The following is a 19731-nucleotide window of genomic DNA, read 5'->3' as shown; positions in this document are numbered from 1 at the left end:
ATATATCCATTATGTGTCATCTACCTCTCGTAGTCTAGTCATAGCTTTATTCTATCTATTTATCTGTCTACCTACCTATCATCTCTGTCTATCATATATCTATTTACTATGTGTCATCTAACTCTCATAGTCTAGCCATTGCTTTATTCTAGCTATATGAATATATATATATATATATATATATATATATATATATATATATATATATATAAATATATATGTCAAAGCAGCTGGGCAGCACTGCAAACAATAGCAGAACAAAGTAGAAAAAAGTGGTGCCAGCGGCTGTGACGGTGATCCTCCCATCAAACCATAAATGAAAAAGGAAATTCCACAGCACTTCCCAAAAATACAGCTAGGTCCAAAAATATTGGGACATCGACACAATTCTAACATTTTTGGCTCTATACACCACCACAATGGATTTGAAATGAAACTAACAAGATGTGCTTTAACTGCAGACTGAAGTGCCTCCCACTCGTTAAGGGATCAAAAGTAATGGGACAATTGGCTTCTCAGCTGTTCCATGGCCAGGTGTGTGTTATTCCCTCATTATCCTAATTACAATGAGCAGATAAAAGGTCCAGCGTTTATTTCAAGTGTGCTATTTGCATTTGGAATCTGTTGCTGTCAACTCTCAAGATGCGATCCAAAGAGCTGTCACTATCAGTGAAGGAAGCCATCATTAGGCTGAAAAAACAAAACAAACCCATCAGAGAGATAGCAAAAACATTAGGTGTAGCCAAAACAACTGTTTGGAACATTCTTAAAAAGAAGGAACGCACCAATGAGCTCAGCAATACAAAAAGACCCGGAAGACCACGGAAAACAACTGTGGTGGATGATCGAAGAATTCTTTCCCTGGTGAAGAAAACACCCTTCACAACAGTTGGCCAGATCAAGAACACTCTCCAGGAGGTAGGTTTATGTGTGTCAAAGTCAACAATCAAGAGAAGACTTCACCAAAGTGAATACAGAAGGTTCACCACAAGATGTAAACCATTGGTGAGCCTCAAAAACAGGAAGGCCAGATTAGAGTTTGCCAAATGACATCTAAAAAAGCCTTCACATTTCTGGAACAACATCCTATGGACAGATGAGACCAAGATCAACTTGTACCAGAGTGATGGGAAGAGAAGAGTATGGAGAAGGAAAGGAATTGCTCATGATCCTAAGCATACCGCCTCATCAGTGAAGCATGGTGGTGGTACTGTCATGGCGTGGGCATGTGTGGCTGCCAATGGAACTGGTTCTCTTGTATTTATTGATGATGTAACTGCTGATAAAAGCAGCAGGATGAATTCTGAAGTGTTTCGGGCAATATTATCTGCTCATATTCAGCCAAATGCTTCAGAACTCATTGGATGGCGCTTTACAGTGCAGATGGACAATGACCCAAAGCATACTGCAAAAGCAACCAAAGTGGGAGGCCCATATGCAAACTGTTGTATATCCTACACAGTTCACATGATTTGGATGTAAATACCCTCAAATTAAAGCTGACAGTCTGCAGTTAAAGCACATCTTGTTTGTTTCATTTCAAATCCATTGTGGTGATGTATAAAGCCAAACATGTTAGAATTGTGTCCATGTCCCAAGATTTATGGACCTGACTGTAGATACGTGTTTATTTCACCAGATGCAACTTTTCGGTTCTCCCTTTGAAACTGCCTGAAAAAGGTTCCAAAGGGAGAACCGAAACGTTGCATCTGGTGAAATAAACACGTATCTATTTTTGGAAAGTGCCGTGGAATTTCCTTTTTTATCTATTTATCTATTAGTAGAAAAAAAAAAGGAAGCACTCCAGCATAACGTGAAAAAGTGTGCCCTGAAAACATACCCCACACCATTACACCACCACCACCAGCCTGCACAGTGGAAACAAGGCATGATGGATACATATTCTCATTCTGTTTACGCCAAATTCAGACTCTACCATTTGAATGTCTCAACAGAAATCGAGACTCATCAGACCAGGCAACATTTTTCCAGTCTTCAACAGTCCAATTTTGGTGAGCTCTGAGTGACCAATATGTTGATATGTTGATATGGCCCATGCTGGCTGCATAGTTCTATGGGCTGTGTAAGAAGGTACCTGGAATCATCGTGGATGGAAGGTATGTGTCACCGAGGTTCCTGGCCTCAGTGAAGTAAGAGCCAGTATTTTATGTGTCCGCAGCAGCTATTGCTAATTAACACCTTGAGATTTAGCATGGCTGTCATAGCTGATCCGGGACGGCTCTTACTGGGAGTAGTCAAAGTGCTGGGTGGGTGACTACTCCCCATGTTCCAGGCCAGGTTTTGCCAGGCATAAAAACCAGCCAGCACTGCCAGGTATGGATTTACCTCCCTCTGACAGTGGAGCTCAGGAGTCTGTGTGCTGTGAACTGAGGGCTGTGCTAGGATTTGAGGTTTGAGCTGGGCTGGAGGACTCAGGCCCCTCTAAAGGCAAACAGGCCGCTTATGGACTTGATAAAGCTGAACAAACACCAAGCCACCTGCGTTTTGTGATACACCTTATCTGCATTTTGTTATACACCAATGTGTGAATAAACACCGCTGTTTGATTCAAGAACTGTGTACTTTGCCTCTATACTGCATCCGCTAGTCCTAAATACCAGAGCGAATCCCCACAGCAGACACATGCGCTCTTAATATTTAATAGATGGCAGCCATCTTTACTGTGGTTTATTAACTCCTTTGTAGTCCCGCATCTTGCGTGAGTACGGATGGGCGGCGCATGCGCGCACCAGTTTTCCTGACGTCGAACCAGATCTCGTGGCTTTTTAGGTCCTGGTGAGACTTGCCTATGGACTACAAAGAGATTTTTAATTGTTTTTATCGTGCACAATTGATTTATTCTGTACACCTGATTAATTCACTAACAGAGATTATGTCACTTTATGGATTTTATACACTAGATCAGGGATGGCGAACCTTGGCACTCCAGCTGTGGTAAAACTACAACTCCCAAGATGCCCCCCTTGCTTGGCTGCTCTCAGAACTCTATAGAAATAAATGGAGCATACTGGGAGTCGTAGTTTCACCACAGCTGGAGTGCCAAGGTTAGCCATCACTGCACTAGATCAGTGTTTCCCAACCAGTGTGCCTCCAGCTATTGCAAAACTACAACTCCCAGCATGCCCGGACACCCTTTGGCTGTCCGGGCATGCTGGGAGTTGTAGTTTTGCAACAGCTGGAGGCACACTGGTTGGGAAACACTGCACTAGATCATTCAGAACAAAGGATGGCTTTTTGCAATCATGTCACAAACTGAAGAGACACTGTATAATCATGCAAGTTTTGGAATTTTTGAATTGTAATCATGTTTTATTAGATTTTTTTTGATAATCATGCAATTATGTTACACGTGATTGACACTAGTATTTATATATCCTGTTGCTGCTAGATGGGTTAATAAACCATCCACTTTTTTTCACGTTATGCTGGAGTGCTGCCATTTTTTCTACTACTACTAAGTGGACCCTGGTCTATCTGAAGGATTTGCACCATCATTATAGTGTGCTGCTTTTTATTTTTTGCTCTATCTATCTATCTATCTATCTATCTATCATATACCTATTTACTATGTGTCAGCTACCTTTCATAGTCTAGCCATCCCTGTATTCTATGTACCTGCTTTCCTGTATCCATCCATAATACTGGGCTGTGTTCACATGTGCGTCATCTGAATGTCACATTACAAGGGTAGTATGGAAGTTCAGTAGTAGTGAGCAGCTAGGGGAAGGCTGCTTTTCTCCAGGAGCAGTGGAGCAGTGAGGAGGCAGTGTGAGTGCCCTGATGAGTGCTGGGGAGTAGCTCATGACTCCGGACCCCTGCTGCACAGGTCGCACGCTGCTGGAGCCTGGCAGGATGAGCTGGTGCCGAGCGAGGGCTCATCTCTCATTGACTGCCATTCAATAGGACGTGACCCTGTCTGTTCCCCTTGCCCCACACAATGGCTGGGGCACTGTCAGTGCACACAGGGGATCCCGCAGTCCTGCCCTGCTGCCAGGCACCCCCACTAACTGTCTACACACAGTGGCGGTGACATATCAACGACATGATGGCAGGACGCTCCTCAGTTCTAGGTATTGTATGAAGACATGGTGATAGAAAAGACTCTGATAGGACAGCAGCATACGACATGAATGCCCACCTGTGCCTTATCCCTAAAGCCTCCACGCAGTATATAAAGACATACCGCCTTGTGCAGGATCCTAGGCGACTATAAGTTACAGAAATGAAAGCAGAACTAATAGACCTGATGTGTATAAAATGTGATCAATTGTGATAGATAGATAGATAGATAGATAGATAGTAAGATAGATAGACTTGTGTACACTTCTATTGATATCACAGAAGAATACCTGAAGACTGCCAATGTACATACACCTCTGTACATATAACAGTAGCATACATGCAGACTACATCTGTACATACACTTCTGTACATATAACAGTAGTATACATGCAGACTACATCTGTACATACACCTCTGTACATATAACAGTAGTATACATGCAGACTACATCTGTACATACAGTATACATGCAGACTACAGCTGTACATACACTTCTGTACATATAACAGTAGTATACATGCAGACTACATCTGTACATACACCTCTGTACATATAACAGTAGTATACATGCAGACTACATCTGTACATACACCTCTGTACATATAACAGTAGTATACATGCAGACTACATCTGTACATACAGTATACATGCAGACTACATCTGTACATACACCTCTGTACATATAACAGTAGTATACATGCAGACTACATCTGTACATACAGTATACATGCAGACTACATCTCTACATACACTTCTGTACATATAACAGTAGTATACATGCAGACTACATCTGTACATACACCTCTGTACATATAACAGTAGTATACATGCAGACTACATCTGTACATACACTTCTGTACATATAACAGTAGTATACATGCAGACTACATCTGTACATACACCTCTGTACATATAACAGTAGTATACATGCAGACTACATCTGTACATACACTTCTGTACATATAACAGTAGCATACATGCAGACTACATCTGTACATACACCTCTGTACATATAACAGTAGTATACATGCAGACTACAGCTGTACATACACTTCTGTACATATACCAGTAGTATACATGCAGACTACATCTGTATATACACTTCTGTACATATAACAGTAGTATACATGCAGACTACATCTGTACATACACCTCTGTACATATAACAGTAGTATACATGCAGACTACATCTGTACATACAGTATACATGCAGACTACATCTGTACATACACTTCTGTACATATAACAGTAGTATACATGCAGACTACATCTGTACATACACCTCTGTACATATAACAGTAGTATACATGCAGACTACATCTGTACATACACTTCAGTACATATAACAGTAGTATACATGCAGACTACATCTGTACATACACCTCTGTACATATAACAGTAGTATACATGCAGACTACATCTGTACATACACTTCTGTACATATAACAGTAGTATACATGCAGACTACAGCTGTACATACACTTCTGTACATATAACAGTAGTATACATGCAGACTACATCTGTACATACACTTCTGTACATATAACAGTAGTATACATGCAGACTACAGCTGTACATACACTTCTGTACATATACCAGTAGTATACATGCAGACTACATCTCTACATACACTTCTGTACATATAACAGTAGTATACATGCAGACTACATCTCTACATACACTTCTGTACATATAACAGTAGTATACATGCAGACTACATCTGTACATACACCTCTGTACATATAACAGTAGTATACATGCAGACTACATCTGTACATACAGTATACATGCAGACTACAGCTGTACATACACTTCTGTACATATAACAGTAGTATACATGCAGACTACATCTGTACATACACCTCTGTACATATAACAGTAATATACATGCAGACTACATCTGTACATACACCTCTGTACATATAACAGTAGTATACATGCAGACTACATCTGTACATACACTTCTGTACATATAACAGTAGTATACATGCAGACTACATCTGTACATACACTTCTGTACATATAACAGTAGTATACATGCAGACTACATCTGTACATACACTTCAGTACATATAACAGTAGTATACATGCAGACTACATCTGTACATACACTTCTGTACATATAACAGTAGTATACATGCAGACTACAGCTGTACATACACTTCTGTACATATAACAGTAGTATACATGCAGACTACAGCTGTACATACACTTCTGTACATATAACAGTAGTATACATGCAGACTACATCTGTACATACACTTCTGTACATATAACAGTAGTATACATGCAGACTACAGCTGTACATACACTTCTGTACATATACCAGTAGTATACATGCAGACTACATCTCTACATACACTTCTGTACATATAACAGTAGTATACATGCAGACTACATCTCTACATACACTTCTGTACATATAACAGTAGTATACATGCTGGTAAGCTTCTAGCCAGGATAATTACACAACAAGATAAGAAAAATCAATCTATTGTCTCGATTCGTAACACAGTGGGGGAAATTATAACAGACCCAGAAGGAATTAGAGATGCCTTTTTAAAATATTTCTCTCATATATATAGCTCCTCTCCTGGCTTGTCATCTGATCTGGCGACGCAGTTCTTGAAGAAGATTCCACTTCCTACTTTAAGTGAAACCCAAATAGAGTATCTGGAAGAGGAGTTGTCTCTTTCGGAGCTCCAGGAGGCCTTGGGATCTATCTCGGGGAACTCGTCGCCAGGGATGGATGGCCTTCCATACGAGGTTTACCGCAAATACAGTGATGTGATTCTCCCTCAGCTACTAGAGGTTTTTTCCCAAGCAATACAGGGAGGGGGTTTACCCTGCTCTATGATGGAAGCCCTTATTGTTCTAATTCCCAAAAAGGATAAAGACCCTATAGAAATGAGTTCCTATAGACCAATTTCTTTACTAAATACTGACGCTAAGCTACTATCAAAAGTTCTGGCTAGGAGGCTCTCGCGGGTTATGCCCACTATTATCCACCCAGATCAAAACGGCTTTATGCCAAAGAGAGGCACCCATCATAATTTGCATAGGTTATTTATGAATATTCAGTCCCCGGGGTGCAGCTCCCGCTCCATCCTGTCGTTGGATGCTACTAAAGCCTTCGACAGGGTGGAGTGGATTTTTCTCTGGGAGGTGATGAAAAAAATGGGATTTGGTCCGAGATTTATGTCGACGGTGCAGTTACTATATGGCTCTCCAGTGGCCAGGATCAGGATCAATGATACGATCTCTGAGAGTTTTTCCCTAGGAAGAGGTACCCGTCAAGGATGTCCTCTTTCCCCCCTCTTGTTTAACATTTATATTGAACCCTTAGCAGTTAGTATTAGGCAAGACTCGCAGGTGTCCGGCTTTGGTGTAATGGGAAAGCATGATCGTGTATCCCTCTATGCAGATGACATCTTGGTTTTTGTCCATCAAACAGAAACCACTCTTCCTCGAATAATGGATTTGGTGGGTTCTTTTTCTGCTCCGTCCGGTTTGCAGATTAATTGGGAGAAGACTGTTCTCCTCCCTATAGATGAGCTGCGAGGCGACTGGGACAACCAGCTAACAATTTCCGATTCAATAAAATACCTGGGGATTTTAGTCTCTGCCGAACCTCAGGAATTCTTACAACTCAATTTGATTCCCCTTTTGAAAAAGCTGAGGCTAAAAATTAAGATATGGCAAAAAATCCTGCCCGCAAGAGCGGATAGAATCTCTCTAATAAAAATGGTAGTGCTGCCCCAGGTGCTTTATGTCCTGCGCAACTCGCCTGTATGGATCACGGACAAGTATTTTAGATTGATAGAGCGGATGATTAATGATCTATTATGGGGGAGGAAGCGCGTGAGACTGAAGGCACTTTATTTTTCTATGCCCTATAATCAGGGAGGTCTCAACCTCCCTTATTTTAAGGGCTATTTGGTGGCTTCTCAACTTTGTTTTTTTAATGATTGGGAAAGTAGCCATTTCTGCAACAGAGTGGTGAAAGACTCAGGTTTTTCGGATTTTTTTACTGTATTGGAGTCCGATTATTTAGCAAACCCACAGACTGGGTATACACTTTTTTGCAGAATGGCTATAAAGACGTGGTTAGTTATAAGGAGCTGGTGTGGAGTCAAGGCATCACTTATTTGTACCCCACTGTGGCATAACTCAAAGCTCTTGGAGTTAGGGGACTTGCGTTGTTGCCAGTATTGGAGGACTAAGAATGTTCAGTACTTATATCAGGTGGTCAGCGGCGGACAAATCCTGTCTCTGACGGAGCTAAGACAAAGATCAAACCTGGGCGAGGTGGCTTGGTATGCATACTTTCAATTGAGGTCAGCACTTTCTACTACTTTGAATAGTCACCTCTTCTCTATAGATACTCCACAATTCTTACATGATTTATTCTGTAAAAAAACTGTCACGAGAATTAAAATATCACATTGTTATAGACACTTAATGAAAGAATTTTTTTTGGGTGTTCTTTCTCCAGGACAAAGATCCTGGTCTTCTGTACTTTTAGATATGGGTCCCCCAGATTGGGAGAATATAGGGGAAAGTTTAAAATCCGTTTCACACAACTTTAATCACACTGTTGTACAATTTAATATTTTGCACAAAATATATGTGACACCTAGGTGGTTATATAGGAGAGGACTTAGAGCCTCCTCTGACTGCCCACGCTGTGGCAATTCCGAGGCAGATCATTTACATCTGTTTTGGGATTGCCCAATGGTGAGCAGCTATTGGAGATCGGTCCAAATTAATTTGGCTCGTAAACTCAATATTGATGTCCCTTTGTCCCCCAGGATATGGGTCCTGGGAGATTTATCAGAGGTTAATTACCCGCCTATAAAACGCCAACTATTGATCAAGGTAATGTTTTTGGCCAGGCTTCTCATTTCTAGATTATGGTTTTGCTCTTCTGCTCCAGACTGCAACCACTGGTTAAGCTTGGTCGAGAAAGTGAAAAGTTACGAGAGGATTTTGTATAAACAAAGAGGATCCTATTTAAAGTGGGGCAAATTGTGGGCAGACTGGGACAAGCCTAAATAATTAATTTGTGTTCTTTTTTTTTTTTTTTTTTTTTTTTTTTTTTTTCCTGCAAGGTGGGGGTGGGGGGGGGGGGGTTTGGCGGGGTGGGCTGGGGATGATCCTATTAGTCCGGCCCCTTCTATATGAATCATAAATAGTTAAGGAGGTGAAGCTGCACTTGGGTACTGGAGTATCTCTAGGAATGCTGGGGGATGGCGGTGCCTTCCGGCATTAAACTATGATTTTTAATCGAACCACATTACCGTGCCAGTTATGGGTGGGGACCCGGAGCCCGGGATATTGGGCAGCCCGGCGACTGGGTGTGCCCTGGGACGCGGCTCTCTCTGTCAGACATGCGGCTCGACTTCAGGCAGTGATATGACACACGTTGTATGGGCACCAAGAGGTGTTTTCTCAGCGGGACAGAGCCGGTTTTAGGTAGTGTTTATGTTTACACTTTCCCTAAATGCCGGTGATCACCGAGTGATACTCAAGTTGAGTCCCTTTATATGTGAGACACTAAGGTGGATATATGTGTGGTACGGTTAAGGCGGGCATTAAACTCCTAAACTAACTATATGGGGATGAGGCAGCAAAATATGTAAGAGTTTTCTTTTCTACTGCGAAAGAAGACTGCTGGACCCCCAAACTTGTTTCATGAAATGCTTGCGATCAAAGATTGCAGCAGGCCCGCTACGTACGGTCAATGTGAGTATCGGATGAATGGTGATATGGCTGTCAATCCTGTCAATTTCTTGCCCATGATCGGGGGAGAGAGCGCGGGGCACGTGCTCGCTCCCCGGAGGCCGCCCGGGCTGCGGGCCCCTTACCTTTTTTTTTTATTTTTTTCCCCCTGTATAGACAACAACATGTCAAGTGGGATGTTTTGTGTGGTTGTTTTGCCGTATTAGGCTGTGGATGACGGACGTATCCCGCATTTCCCCCAGCAAGTGAGATCTCCATTTGTATTCTTGTTGTCTCCATAAGCATGGATACTTGTATGAAATTGTTCTTAATCATGTTGCAAATTACAAATTTTACGGACTGTAGGATTTTATAATTGTAATATGGATATAAATTTTTGTATTATAAATTAATAAAATATATTAAAAAAAAAAAAAAAAAAAAAAAACAGTAGTATACATGCAGACTACATCTCTACATACACTTCTGTACATATAACAGTAGTATACATGCAGACTACATCTGTACATACACTTCTGTACATATAAAAGTAGTATACATGCAGACTACATCTGTACATACACTTCTGTACATATAACAGTAGTATACATGCAGACTACATCTGTACATACACTTCTGTACATATAACAGTAGTATACATGCAGACTACATCTGTACATACACTTCTGTACATATAACAGTAGTATACCTGCAGACTACATCTGTACATACACTTCTGTACATATAACAGTAGTATACATGCAGACTACATCTGTACATACACTTCTGTACATATAATAGTAGTATACCTGCAGACTACATCTTTACATACACTTCTGTACATATAACATTAGTATACATGCAGACTACATCTGTACATACACTTCTGTACATATAATAGTAGTATACATGCAGACTACAGCTGTACATACTCTTCTGTACATATAACAGTAGTATACATGCAGACTACAGCTGTACATACACTTCTGTACATATAACAGTAGTATACATGCAGACTACATCTGTACATACACCTCTGTACATATAATAGTAGTATACATGCAGACTACATCTGTACATACACTTCTGTACATATAACAGTAGTACACATGCAGACTACATCTGTACATACACGTCTGTACATATAACAGTAGTATACATGCAGACTACATCTGTACATACACTTCTGTACATATAACAGTAGTATACATGCAGACTACATCTGTACATACACTTCTGTACATATAATAGTAGTATACATGCAGACTACATCTGTACATACACTTCTGTACATATAACATTAGTATACATGCAGACTACATCTGTACATACACTTCTGTACATATAACAGTAGTATACATGCAGACTACATCTGTACATACACCTCTGTACATATAACAGTAGTATACATGCAGACTACATCTGTACATACAGTATACATGCAGACTACATCTCTACATACACTTCTGTACATATAATAGTAGTATACATGCAGACTACATCTGTACATACACTTCTGTACATATAACAGTAGTATACATGCAGACTACAGCTGTACATACACTTCTGTACATATAACAGTAGTATACATGCAGACTACATCTGTACATACACTTCTGTACATATAACAGTAGTATACATGCAGACTACAGCTGTACATACACTTCTGTACATATACCAGTAGTATACATGCAGACTACATCTCTACATACACTTCTGTACATATAACAGTAGTATACATGCAGACTACATCTCTACATACACTTCTGTACATATAACAGTAGTATACATGCAGACTACATCTGTACATACACCTCTGTACATATAACAGTAGTATACATGCAGACTACATCTGTACATACAGTATACATGCAGACTACAGCTGTACATACACTTCTGTACATATAACAGTAGTATACATGCAGACTACATCTGTACATACACCTCTGTACATATAACAGTAGTATACATGCAGACTACATCTGTACATACACCTCTGTACATATAACAGTAGTATACATGCAGACTACATCTGTACATACACTTCTGTACATATAACAGTAGTATACATGCAGACTACATCTGTACATACACTTATGTACATATAACAGTAGTATACATGCAGACTACATCTGTACATACACCTCTGTACATATAACAGTAGTATACATGCAGACTACATCTGTACATACACTTCAGTACATATAACAGTAGTATACATGCAGACTACATCTGTACATACACTTCTGTACATATAACAGTAGTATACATGCAGACTACAGCTGTACATACACTTCTGTACATATAACAGTAGTATACATGCAGACTACAGCTGTACATACACTTCTGTACATATAACAGTAGTATACATGCAGACTACATCTGTACATACACTTCTGTACATATAACAGTAGTATACATGCAGACTACAGCTGTACATACACTTCTGTACATATACCAGTAGTATACATGCAGACTACATCTCTACATACACTTCTGTACATATAACAGTAGTATACATGCAGACTACATCTGTACATACAGTATACATGCAGACTACATCTCTACATACACTTCTGTACATATAACAGTAGTATACATGCAGACTACATCTGTACATACACTTCTGTACATATAACAGTAGTATACATGCAGACTACATCTGTACATACACTTCTGTACATATAACAGTAGTATACATGCAGACTACATCTGTACATACACTTCTGTACATATAACAGTAGTATACATGCAGACTACATCTGTACATACACTTCTGTACATATAACAGTAGTATACATGCAGACTACATCTGTACATACACTTCTGTACATATAACAGTAGTATACATGCAGACTACATCTGTACATACACTTCTGTACATATAACAGTAGTATACATGCAGACTACAGCTGTACATACACCACTGTACATATAATAGTAGTATACCTGCAGACTACATCTGTACATACACTTCTGTACATATAACATTAGTATACATGCAGACTACATCTGTACATACACTTCTGTACATATAATAGTAGTATACCTGCAGACTACATCTGTACATACACTTCTGTACATATAACATTAGTATACATGCAGACTACATCTCTACATACACTTCTGTACATATAACAGTAGTATACATGCAGACTACATCTCTACATACACTTCTGTACATATAACAGTAGTATACATGCAGACTACATCTGTACATACACTTCTGTACATATAATAGTAGTATACATGCAGACTACATCTGTACATACACTTCTGTACATATAACAGTAGTATACATGCAGACTACATCTGTACATACACTTCTGTACATATAACAGTAGTATACATGCAGACTACATCTGTACATACACTTCTGTACATATAACAGTAGTATACATGCAGACTACATCTGTACATACACTTCAGTACATATAACAGTAGTATACATGCAGACTACATCTGTACATACACTTCTGTTCATATAATAGTAGTATACATGCAGACTACAGCTGTACATACACTTCTGTACATATACCAGTAGTATACATGCAGACTACATCTCTACATACACTTCTGTACATATAACAGTAGTATACATGCAGACTACATCTCTACATACACTTCTGTACATATAACAGTAGTATACATGCAGACTACATCTGTACATACACTTCTGTACATATAACAGTAGTATACATGCAGACTACATCTGTACATACACTTCTGTACATATAACAGTAGTATACATGCAGACTACATCTGTACATACACTTCTGTACATATAACTGTAGTATACCTGCAGACTACATCTGTACATACACTTCTGTACATATAACAGTAGTATACATGCAGACTACATCTGTACATACACTTCTGTACATATAATAGTAGTATACCTGCAGACTACATCTTTACATACACTTCTGTACATATAACATTAGTATACATGCAGACTACATCTGTACATACACTTCTGTACATATAACAGTAGTATACATGCAGACTACATCTGTACATACACTTCTGTACATATAATAGTAGTATACATGCAGACTACAGCTGTACATACACTTCAGTACATATAACAGTAGTATACATGCAGACTACATCTGTACATACACTTCTGTACATATAACAGTAGTATACATGCAGACTACAGCTGTACATACACTTCTGTACATATAACAGTAGTATACATGCAGACTACAGCTGTACATACACTTCTGTACATATAACAGTAGTATACATGCAGACTACATCTGTACATACACTTCTGTACATATAACAGTAGTATACATGCAGACTACAGCTGTACATACACTTCTGTACATATACCAGTAGTATACATGCAGACTACATCTCTACATACACTTCTGTACATATAACAGTAGTATACATGCAGACTACATCTGTACATACACTTCTGTACATATAACAGTAGTATACATGCAGACTACAGCTGTACATACACTTCTGTACATATACCAGTAGTATACATGCAGACTACATCTCTACATACACTTCTGTACATATAACAGTAGTATACATGCAGACTACATCTCTACATACACTTCTGTACATATAACAGTAGTATACATGCAGACTACATCTGTACATACACTTCTGTACATATAACAGTAGTATACATGCAGACTACATCTGTACATACACCTCTGTACATATAACAGTAGTATACATGCAGACTACATCTGTACATACAGTATACATGCAGACTACAGCTGTACATACACTTCTGTACATATAACAGTAGTATACATGCAGACTACATCTGTACATACACCTCTGTACATATAACAGTAGTATACATGCAGACTACATCTGTACATACACCTCTGTACATATAACAGTAGTATACATGCAGACTACATCTGTACATACACTTCTGTACATATAACAGTAGTATACATGCAGACTACATCTGTACATACACTTATGTACATATAACAGTAGTATACATGCAGACTACATCTGTACATACACCTCTGTACATATAACAGTAGTATACATGCAGACTACATCTGTACATACACTTCAGTACATATAACAGTAGTATACATGCAGACTACATCTGTACATACACTTCTGTACATATAACAGTAGTATACATGCAGACTACAGCTGTACATACACTTCTGTACATATAACAGTAGTATACATGCAGACTACATCTCTACATACACTTCTGTACATATAACAGTAGTATACATGCAGACTACATCTGTACATACACTTCTGTACATATAACAGTAGTATACATGCAGACTACATCTGTACATACACTTCTGTACATATAACAGTAGTATACATGCAGACTACATCTGTACATACACTTCTGTACATATAACAGTAGTATACATGCAGACTACATCTGTACATACACTTCTGTACATATAACAGTAGTATACATGCAGACTACATCTGTACATACACTTCTGTACATATAACAGTAGTATACATGCAGACTACATCTGTACATACACTTCTGTACATATAACAGTAGTATACATGCAGACTACAGCTGTACATACACCACTGTACATATAATAGTAGTATACCTGCAGACTACATCTGTACATACACTTCTGTACATATAACATTAGTATACATGCAGACTACATCTGTACATACACTTCTGTACATATAATAGTAGTATACCTGCAGACTACATCTGTACATACACTTCTGTACATATAACATTAGTATACATGCAGACTACATCTCTACATACACTTCTGTACATATAACAGTAGTATACATGCAGACTACATCTCTACATACACTTTTGTACATATAACAGTAGTATACATGCAGACTACATCTGTACATACACTTCTGTACATATAATAGTAGTATACATGCAGACTACATCTGTACATACACTTCTGTACATATAACAGTAGTATACATGCAGACTACATCTGTACATACACTTCTGTACATATAACAGTAGTATACATGCAGACTACATCTGTACATACACTTCTGTACATATAACAGTAGTATACATGCAGACTACATCTGTACATACACTTCAGTACATATAACAGTAGTATACATGCAGACTACATCTGTACATACACTTCTGTTCATATAATAGTAGTATACATGCAGACTACAGCTGTACATACACTTCTGTACATATACCAGTAGTATACATGCAGACTACATCTCTACATACACTTCTGTACATATAACAGTAGTATACATGCAGACTACATCTCTACATACACTTCTGTACATATAACAGTAGTATACATGCAGACTACATCTGTACATACACTTCTGTACATATAACAGTAGTATACATGCAGACTACATCTGTACATACACTTCTGTACATATAACAGTAGTATACATGCAGACTACATCTGTACATACACTTCTGTACATATAACAGTAGTATACATGCAGACTACATCTGTACATACACTTCTGTACATATAACTGTAGTATACCTGCAGACTACATCTGTACATACACTTCTGTACATATAACAGTAGTATACATGCAGACTACATCTGTACATACACTTCTGTACATATAATAGTAGTATACCTGCAGACTACATCTTTACATACACTTCTGTACATATAACATTAGTATACATGCAGACTACATCTGTACATACACTTCTGTACATATAACAGTAGTATACATGCAGACTACATCTGTACATACACTTCTGTACATATAATAGTAGTATACATGCAGACTACAGCTGTACATATACTTCTGTACATATAACATTAGTATACATGAAGACTACATCTGTACATACACTTCTGTACATATAATAGTAGTATACATGCAGACTACAGCTGTACATACACTTCTGTACATATAACAGTAGTATACATGCAGACTACATCTGTACATACACCTCTGTACATATAACCGTAGTATACATGCAGACTACATCTGTACATACACTTCTGTACATATAATAGTAGTATACATGCAGACTACATCTGTACATACACTTCTGTACATATAACCGTAGTATACATGCAGACTACAGCTGTACATACACTTCTGTACATATAACAGTAGTATACATGCAGACTACATCTGTACATACACTTCTGTACATATAACAGTAGTATACATGCAGACTACATCTGTACATACACCTCTGTACATACAGTATACATGCAGACTACATCTGTACATACAGTATACATGCAGACTACGTCAGTACATACACCTCTGTACATACAGTATACATGCAGACTACATCTGTACATACAGTATACATGCAGACTACAGCTGTACATACAGTATACATGCAGACTACAGCTGTACATACACTTCTGTACATATAATAGTAGTATACATGCAGACTACATCTGTACATACACTTCTGTACATATAACAGTAGTATACATGCAGACTACATCTGTACATACACCTCTGTACATACAGTATACATGCAGACTACATCTGTACATACAGTATACATGCAGACTACAGCTGTACATACAGTATACATGCAGACTACATCTGTACATACACCTCTGTACATACAGTATACATGCAGACTACATCTGTACATACAGTATACATGCAGACTACAGCTGTACATACAGTATACATGCAGACTACAGCTGTACATACACTTCTGTACATATAATAGTAATATACATGCAGACTACATCTGTACATACACTTCTGTACATACAGTATACATGCAGACTACATCTGTACATACACCTCTGTACATATAATAGTAGTATACATGCAGACTACATCTGTACATACACTTCTGTACATACAGTATACATGCAGACTACATCTGTACATACAGTATACATGCAGACTACAGCTGTACATACACCTCTGTACATACAGTATACATGCAGACTACATCTGTACATACAGTATACATGCAGACTACAGCTGTACATACTCCTCTGTACATACAGTATACATGCAGACTACAGCTGTACATACAGTATACATGCAGACTACAGCTGTACATACTCCTCTGTACATACAGTATACATGCATACTACAGCTGTACATACTCCTTTGTACATACAGTATACATGCAGACTACAGCTGTACATACAGTATACATGCAGACTCCAGCTGTACATACAGTATACATGCAGACTACAGCTGTACATACTCCTTTGTACATACAGTATACATGCAGACTACAGCTGTACATACAGTATACATGCAGACTCCAGCTGTACATACAGTATACATGCAGACTACAGCTGTACATACTCCTCTGTACATACAGTATACATGCAGACTACAGCTGTACATACTCCTCTGTACATACAGTATACATGCAGACTACAGCTGTACATACAGTATACATGCAGACTCCAGCTGTACATACTCCTCTGTACATACAGTATACATGCAGACTACATCTGTACATACAGTATACATGCAGACTACATCTGTACATACAGTATACATGCAGACTACAGCTGTACATACAGTATACATGCAGACTACAGCTGTACATACTCCTCTGTACATACAGTATACATGCAGACTACAGCTGTACATACAGTATACATGCAGACTCCAGCTGTACATACAGTATACATGCAGACTACAGCTGTACATACAGTATACATGCAGACTCCAGCTGTACATACAGTATACATGCAGACTACAGCTGTACATACTCCTCTGTACATACAGTATACATGCAGACTACAGCTGTACATACTCCTCTGTACATACAGTATACATGCAGACTACAGCTGTACATACAGTATACATGCAGACTCCAGCTGTACATACTCCTCTGTACATACAGTATACATGCAGACTACATCTGTACATACAGTATACATGCAGACTACAGCTGTACATACAGTATACATGCAGACTACATCTGTACATACAGTATACATGCAGACTACAGCTGTACATACAGTATACATGCAGACTACAGCTGTACATACTCCTCTGTACATACAGTATACATGCAGACTACAGCTGTACATACAGTATACATGCAGACTACAGCTGTACATACTCCTCTGTACATACAGTCGGCTGCTGATATATATCACCCCGTGCACCTATATAGCAGTGAACTATATGGACACGCTTGCTGTACAGGGGACATTGTATAGCAGTACTCCCACGTGTATGTAGCACCCGTGGAGTTCGGCGTGTGTCCGGGGCGGGGCGCTGTGCCCGGCTGAGCTCTGACCTTTATGCCCAGCAGCAGTTTGATGGGACAGAATAGGTGAGAGTGCAGGGCAGGACGGAGGACGCCAGGTACACGCCTCATTATCGCAGCGTTAACCCCTTGTGCCCCCGGGGGGAGCGCTGCTCGTGTGTGAGCACTTGTCTGTAATGACAAGGTGTCGGGGAAGCAGCAGCCCCGGGCACTGATCACTGCTCCACACGTGTGCTGCACACACCTCTGACACAGGCTCCGACCTGGAGCAGTCCCCTGGCCACTCACAGGAGCCACATAGATTTATAGATATCAGACATATAGGTGGTGCGAGAGAGAGAGAGAGAGAGACATGGATAATGATAGATAGATAGATAGATAGATAGATAGATACAGAGAGAGAGAGAGATAGACAGATAGATAGATAATAGATACAGAGATAGATAGACAGATAGATAGATACAGAGATAGATAGACAGACAGATAGATACAGAGATAGATACAGAGATAGATAGATACAGAGATAGATAGATAGATAGATATTAGATAGGTAGATAGATAGATAGATAGATATTAGATAGATAGATAGACAGACAGACAGACATACTGTAGGTCGGTATGTAGACAGTATATAGAATGAGGAGGTAGCGAATAGTAAGACTTAACGTTTAATGAGTATTCAAATAAAATATACGGACAAACACATAATATGGAAAAGAGTGTGCGCACCAAAAGCGTGACACCTTCTA

This window comes from Bufo gargarizans, chromosome 1, assembly GCF_014858855.1.
Source record: "Bufo gargarizans isolate SCDJY-AF-19 chromosome 1, ASM1485885v1, whole genome shotgun sequence".
Lineage (NCBI taxonomy): Eukaryota > Metazoa > Chordata > Amphibia > Anura > Bufonidae > Bufo > Bufo gargarizans.
Note: the sequence above shows the minus strand (reverse complement) of the source record.